This window comes from Lathyrus oleraceus, chromosome 3, assembly GCF_024323335.1.
Source record: "Lathyrus oleraceus cultivar Zhongwan6 chromosome 3, CAAS_Psat_ZW6_1.0, whole genome shotgun sequence".
Classification (NCBI taxonomy): domain Eukaryota; kingdom Viridiplantae; phylum Streptophyta; class Magnoliopsida; order Fabales; family Fabaceae; genus Lathyrus; species Lathyrus oleraceus.
Window position 1 is genome coordinate 406,098,475 of NC_066581.1, and position 6,000 is coordinate 406,104,474.

Sequence of the window (6,000 nt, forward strand, 5' to 3'; positions counted from 1 at the left end):
ATCACAATCCTTCATTTTCAAGTACAAAATCTCTTCATCAGGAAAATCATACTGCACTGACTGATAATATTCAGTTGGTTGGTGAGCCATGTGGTCAGCCATGATATTACCATTGATTGCTTTCTGAGATCGGTATTCGATATCATACTCTGATAACAACATCTGCCAATGGGCAATCCTCCCAGTTAAAGAAGGCTTCTCAAATATATACTTGATTGGATCCATTTTAAATATCAACCATGTGGTATGATTCAACATATACTGACGCAGATGCTTAGCAGCCCAAGCCAATGTGCAATAACTCTTCTCGAGCATTGAATATCGAGTCTCACAGTCGGTGAACTTCTTACTGAGGTAGTAAATTGCAAATTCTTTCTTCCCAGTCTCATCTTGTTGACCAAGAACACATCCCATACTGTCTTCGAGCACAGTCAAATACATGATCAACGGTCTTCTTTCAACAGGTGTAGACAAAATCGGAGGTTCAAGCAAATATTCCTTGATACTATCAAAAGCTTTCCGGTAGTCTTCGATCCAATCACAAGACTGATCTTTCCAAAGAAGCTTGAATATAGGCGCACATGTGGCAGTCATGTGGGAAATGAATCTGGAAACATAATTCAAGCGGCCCAGAAAACCTCCGACTTGCTTCTCAGTTTTGGGCGCAGGCATCTCTTGTATTGCTTTGACCTTGGCAGGATCAACTTCAATACCCTTCTCACTGACAATAAAGCCCAACAACTTACCAGAACGAACACCAAAAGTACACTTATTGGGATTCAAGCGGAGTTTATACTTCCTCAAACGCTGGAATAGCTTCAAAAAAATGCTCAACATGTTCCTCTTCATCAATTGATTTAGCAAACATGTCATCGACATAAATATCAATCTCTTTATGCATCATATCATGAAAAAGAGTAGTCATTTCTCTCTGGTAAGTCGCACCAGCATTCTTTAAACCGAAAGGCATCACTCTACAACAGAATGTTCCCCAGGGTGTAATGAATATGGTCTTCTCCATATCCTTGGGTTCCATCTTGATCTGATTATATCCGGAAAATCCATCCATAAATGAAAAGACTTTGAATCTAGCAGTATTATCTACCAACATATCAATGTGTGGCAGAGGGAAATCGTCTTTCGGACTGGCTCTATTCAAATCTCTATAATCAACACACATGCGGACTTTTCCATCTTTCTTTGGTACTGCCACAATATTGGCCACCCATTACGGATACTCAGCAGTCACAAGGAAACCGGTATCAATCTGCTTCTGAACTTCCTCTTTGATCTTCACAGCCATATCAGGACGTGTTCTTCTCAACTTCTGCTTGACTGGCGGGCATTCTGGCTTCAACGGCAATCTATGCTCCACAATATCAGAATCCAACCCAGGCATATCTTGATAGGACTAAGCAAACACATCTGAATACTCTCAAAGAAGATCAATCAACCTCTTCTTAGCGTCTGGACACAGTCGAGACCCAATCTTTACTTCCTTCACATCATCCTCAGAACCCAAGTTGACAAGCTCAATCTGTTCTTCAAACGGCTGAATAATCTTTTCATCTTGCTCAAGAAGATGAGACAATTCATCACTCACTTCTTCATCACTTTCCTCCTCGGCCTCAAACACAGGGAATTCAAAATTTGGAGAAGGAGAATGATCATTGTATTCAATAGGGTTAGGAACCAACCTGCATAATGATTTGATATTTTGATTTTAGAGAAGTGAATTTGTAACCAAATATTATACAGATGGACAATTATATTGTTTATTTATGTTTTTTGTGATTACAATTTTAAGAATAAAGCAAAAAGTAAAGATAAACATCAAAGATGTGGATGAATAGAATTAATTTTATTGATGATCAATTTAAAATGCCCAAACAATGTTCACTTCTCCCTTAGGCATAAGAGAAGGATTTTAAAATATAAAGCAATTACTTAATTTGATGCAAAATAACAGGAATATCAACAACAGTCCAATTGTTGCATGTCTTTCCATGCATCACAAAGTTGGTGCAGTCTTCCTTTTCATTCTCCTCTAGCACAACAGCTAAGTGTTGTTCATTCCCATGAATGAACCCTCCGCTACGGAAACTGAGTTGCATCTCTTCAGATCTAACGGTTGAGGATCCCTTCTGGAACCCCAAACCAGTTCTTCCCTTGTTGTCGGCGACCTCTACCACACGCCCCCATTGATCAACAGGACCTTCTTCAACGATTCTCTGCGCATCTTTTAGAGAGGACATAGGTGCCCCAACTCTCTTCTCAACAGCAATAGATAAGGCTTGGAACGGAGTTCCAACCACATCCTCAACTTCCACATATGAGAAAGATGACAGATGGCTGACCAACCGTGCTTTCTCACCTCCCATAATTACTAGCTTGCCATTCTTGACAAATTTGAGCTTCTGGTGCAGAGTGGAAGTAACAGCCCCTGCCTCATGAATCCATGGCCTTCCCAATAAACAACTATAGGCCGGGTAAATATCCATTACCTGGAAAGTAATCTGAAAGTCACTCGGACCTATCTTGACTAGAAGGTCCACTTCTCCAATAACCGTCTTGCGCGAGCCATCAAAGGCTTTGACAATTACTCCATTGTACCTCATGGGAGCTCCTTGATAAGATAACTTTGACAATATTGACTTTGAAAGCACATTGAGTGACGACCCAATGTCAACTAGCACATTTGACAAAGCATCTTCTTTGCAATTCATAGAAATGTGCAAAGCCAGGTTATGATTTCTTCCCTCCTCAGGGAGTTCTTCATCGCAAAAGCTCAAATTATTGCATGAAGTGATGTTAGCCATAATGTGATCAAATTGATCCACAGTAACATCTTGCTCCACATATGCTTGTTCAAGAACTCTCTGAAGTGCTTCTCTGTGTGCTTCAGAATTCAAAAGCAGAGCCAACACGTAAATCTTGGAGGGGGTCTGGAGCAACTGCTCGACCACGTTAAATTCACTCCTCTTAAACAGTCGGAGTACCTCATCATCATCATTGGCTTTCAAATTGCTGGATTCACCAGACTTATGCTTTGAACAACCAACTGGATCTTCATTAGGCACCTCCGCCTTCTTACCCATAATCAACTCTTCCTTATTCTCTGGGAACACCAGTCCAAAAACTCGACCACTGCGGGTCACCTTCGTAACATCTACAATGCTCACCACTGAACTGGTCGTAGGCAACGGGACCTCTTGACCATTCTCTATCATCGTAGCATTGTATTGAAACGGTACAACCTTATCAGATGCATACGGGACTTGGCCCGCTAACCGTATTACCAACGACGAAACTGATCTTTTGCTGACATTCTGGTTACTGCTGCTATCGTACTGAATCACCAACCACTATGGTTGTTTGAAAATGGGCACAACAACTCTAACATCGTCATCTATATGACGGGATTGAACAATCTAAATCATGCCTTCATCCATCAGATGCTGGATGTCCCTTTTCACTATAACACACCCCCTTGTCTTCACGCTACAAATATCACAACCATCGTGATCATTTTCATAGTCACTCACCAGACATATATCTTTATGCATTTGCACCAAAGATCTTCGGATAAACTGGACATCAAAAACCTTTAATTCACCCAGACAGCCGTCCACCATGTTCACTGAAGAATTCCCATGACTGGGCAAAGGGTTAGCTTTCACATTAGGCTCACGGTCTTCAAAAGACACCATGCCATTCTTCATAAGCTTTTGCACCTCATTCTTCAGCGGATAACAATTCTCAATATCGTGCTCAGGTGCACCCTGGTGAAAAGCACAACGAAGTTCGGGTTTATACCACCAAGGAAGTGGTTATGGGATCTGCGGTGGATTCCTCGGTTGAATCAAATTTTTGAGGACTAATGATGGGCACAGTTCTGCGTATGACATAGGAATCGAGTCAAAAGAGACCTTCTTCCTCTCAAAGTTCTGTTGCTAGTGATGATTGTTGTTGGAATTGTTGTTGTTGTAGGTATTTCTTCTTAGTTGGGGTTGTTGTTGTTGACGTTGATTTTGATATTAATGTTGTTGTTGTTGAATTGGTGTTGTTTGCTGATCGGAAAATACTGGAATCACTTATGATACTTGATGATGATGATGTTGACGGGATGATGGGTTTCTTCTTGCTTGAGGCCTCCTCTGCCTCCCACTAGAAATTGAGTTGGTCTCATTATCCTTCCTCTTACTGAAACTACTCCCATACTTCTTGCTTGTCGACGCCTCATCTTTTGACAATCGTCCTTCACGGACCCCTTCTTCAAGTCTCATCCCCATATTTACCATTTCGGTAAAATCACCGGGGGCACTGGAGATCATACGTTCATAGTAAAATAAACTCAGAGTTTTCAGGAAGATTTTTGTCATCTCTTTCTCCTCCAAGGGAGGAGTGATCTGGGCAGCCAACTCCCTCCAACGTTGGGCATACTCCTTGAATGTCTCCTTATCTTTCTGAGACATGGACCTTAGTTGGTCCATATCCGGTGCCATATCCATGTTGTACTTGTACTGTTTCACAAAAGCCTCACCTAGATCATTGAAAGTGCGGATGCTTGCACTGTCCAAACCCATATACCATCGGAGTGCAGCACCTGTCAGGCTATCCTAGAAATAGTGAATCAACAATTGGTCATTATCTGTCTGGGTTGACATCTTGCGGGCATACATCACAAGATGACTGAGTGGACAAGAGTTCCCCTTGTATATCTCAAAGTCAGGAACTTTGAATTTCACTGGGATTTTCACATTGGGCACTAAGCACAGTTCAACAACACTCTTCCCAAACAGATCTTTGCCTCTCAGCGTTTTCAGTTCCTTGCACAACTCAAGGAATTGATCTTTCATCTCATTTATCTTCTCATAGACATCCGGACCCTCAAACGGCTTGAAATGATAGATGATGTCCTCTACACGAGCCAAAGTATGCACAACTGGAGGTGGCACATACATGACCGGGCTAGATTCCAGCATGGAAGCAAAAGTGGGAGCGAAATCTTCTGGCACAAAATTGGGTGGCATTCCCCACGGCAATCCAGCAGGCAGGTTTGGAGCGAAGTGGGTGGTGGCAGCGGGTACAGTAGAGGTAACCACTTCAGAAATGACATTCCTCACGGGAGGAGTTATAGGTGTTGGAGAAGCTTGTCTTTGAGCAGCAAGAACTAACTCCATCATGGAAGTCAGCCGGACAATCTCCTCTTTCAAATCTTGGTTCTCTTGTTCAAGGTGGTCCATGATTCTTGGATGATTAGCTCTGGTGTTGTACCGGTGAGTCAGCTTGGCTAAAGCACAAAAAAACACCAATCAGACACCTGGCAAAAACCTGCTTATGCAAATGATGCATGAAATGCAAATGCTTGATTATTTTTATTTTCCAAGGAACTTACTATATCATTTGCAAATATATATATATATATATAATTTAAACAACAATTACAACAATTTAATATGACCAAAAATCTCTTTTTATTTATATAAATTAGAAGGATTACACTGAGTACAATTTCAGAAACCAAAATAAAAGATACAAGAGAAAAGGAAATTAGTCATCCTAAGGATCCCTAACAATAGCTTCAGAAGATCTGACGGAAGGCGCGTACTTCCTTTGAATGCGACGAATCTCGGTCTCAAAAGAAGCCTTCATCTGAGTCTTCTCGAGGATAAGCTGGTCAACAATGTTCTTCCAAGCAACGGAAGGCTGAGGCATGCTAGAAGATGAAACCTCTGGCTCTCTCTGTCTCTTCGTCACTCGGTCTTCAAGTAGCTCAATCAGTGCATCTTTGTCCTTAGACTCCAACTGCAACTCTTCATGCTTCTTGCTCAAAGCATGGAAACGCTTTTCCCACATGTCCTTCTCTTGCTTCATCTTGATGAGCGCGTCTTCCAACTCCTCTACATCTTGGTTATAGAGAGTTAATGGCTCAACCACAACCATAGACATAGGTCTTTCACAAGGATAAGGCATCTTCAATTCCATAGATCTCTTCTT